The sequence below is a fragment of the Oryx dammah genome, unplaced genomic scaffold (assembly GCF_014754425.2).
Source record: "Oryx dammah isolate SB20612 unplaced genomic scaffold, SCBI_Odam_1.1 HiC_scaffold_5, whole genome shotgun sequence".
NCBI lineage: Eukaryota > Metazoa > Chordata > Mammalia > Artiodactyla > Bovidae > Oryx > Oryx dammah.
Window position 1 is genome coordinate 54,089,158 of NW_024070189.1, and position 1,982 is coordinate 54,091,139.

The following is a 1,982-nucleotide window of genomic DNA, read 5'->3' on the forward strand; positions in this document are numbered from 1 at the left end:
GAAGCAACCTGTCTATCAGCATGAGAATGGATAAAAGAGATGTGGTATATGTATACAATGGAATATTAGTCATAAAAAAGAATGAAATAATGCCATTGTCAGAAGCACAGATGGAGTTAGAAATTATACTAAGTGAGCTAAGTCAGAAAGAAAAACAGAAATCCATTATGATATCACTTAAATGTGGAATCTAAAATATGACACAAAATATGATACAAATGAACTTATTTAAAACAGAAACAGACTCACAGACAGAGAACAGAGCTGTGGTTGCCAAGGGGGACAAGATTGGGAAGGGACAGGTTACAAGTTTGGTATTAGCAGATACATACTGAAAGTGAAAAGTGAAGTTGCTTAGTCATGTCCGACTCTTTGAGACCCCATGGACTGTAGCCTACAAGGCTCCTCTGTCCATGGGATTTTCCAGGTGACAGTACTGGAGTGGATTGCCATTTCCTTCTCCAGGGGATCTTCCTGACCCAGGGATCGAACCTGGGTCTCCTGCATTGTAGACAGACGCTTTACCATCTGAGCCACCAGGGAAGTCCTACGTACTACTATAAGTAAATAGATAAAACAACAAGAACCTACTGTATAGCAGAGATGACTATATTCAATATCTTGTAATAAATCATAATGGAAAAGAATATGAAAATAACCAATATTAAGGTAAACAGCATTATTGGAATAATACCTATCTCCATGTAATATAGTGTTCACTTAATGTATCTCTGTTAAATTTATAACCATTTTATTTATAATTTTTACTGTAATTAATAAGGAAGATATACTTTTCTTCATGCTGACAAATAAGAAAGTTTCACCTCTCTTCTTCAAAGAAACTTTAAGTGTTTGGGCTCCAAACAGTGCACAGGCAAATTCACTGTGGATAATTTTATTTTTGAAAATTTCTAAAAATTCTCCATACGTATGTATGTATATATGTATGTGGTGTGTGCAATCACAAAGGTGTGATCACTCACCTAGAGCCAGACATTCCAGAATGTGAAGTCAAGTGGGCCTTAGGAAGCATCACTATGAACAAAGCTAGTGGAGGTGACAAATTCCAGTTGAGCTATTTCAAATCCTAAAACGATGATGCTGTGAAAGTGCTACACTCAATATGCCAACAAATTTGGAAACTCAGCAGTGGCCACAGGACTGGAAAAGGTCAGTTTTCATTCCAATCCCAAAGAAAGGCAATGCCAAAGAATGCTCAAACTACCACACAACTGCACTCATCTCACATGCTAGCAAAGTAATGCTCAAAATTCTTCAAGCCAGGCTTCAACAATACGTGAACAATGAACTTCCAGATGTTCAAGCTGGATTTAGAAAAGGCAGATAAATCAGAGATCAAATTGCCAACATCCGCTGGATCATCAAAAAAGCAAGAGAGTTCCAAAAAATAAACATCTATTTCTGCTTTATTGACTATGCCAAAGCCTTTGACTGTGTGGATCACAATAAACTGGAAAATTCTGAAAGAGATGGGAATATCAAACCACCTGATCTGCTCTTGAGATATCTGTATGCAGGTCAGGAAGCAACAGTTACAACTGGACATAGAACAACAGACTGGTTCCACATAGGAAAAGGAGTACGTCAAAGCTATGTATTGTCACCCTGTTTATTTAACTTCTATGCAGAGTACGCTGTGCTGGAAGAAGCACAAGCTGGAATCAAGACTGCCAGGAGAAATATCAATCACCTCAGATATGCAGATGATACCACCCTTAAGGCAGAAAGTGAAGAGGAACTAAAAAGCCTCTTGATGAAAGTGAAAGAGGAGAGTGAAAAAGTTGGCTTAAAGCTTAACATTCAGAAAACTAAGATCATGGCATCTGGTCCCTTCACTTCAGTGATTCTATCACTTCATGGAAAATAGATGGGGAACAGTGTCAGACTTTATTTTTGGGGGCTCCAAAATCACTGCAGATGGTGACTGTAGCCATGAAATTAAAAGACACTTACTCCTTGGA

The 1,982-nt window shown here is 38.0% G+C and overlaps 1 non-coding gene across 1 annotated transcript; it reads right to left on the reverse strand.

The window, feature by feature from the left end:
• Positions 1-470: 470 nt before the first annotated feature.
• Positions 471-543, reverse strand: TRNAC-ACA. Its single transcript has one exon. It is a non-coding gene; the product is annotated as a tRNA-Cys (tRNA).
• Between the last annotated feature and the right edge of the window lie 1,439 nt (positions 544-1,982).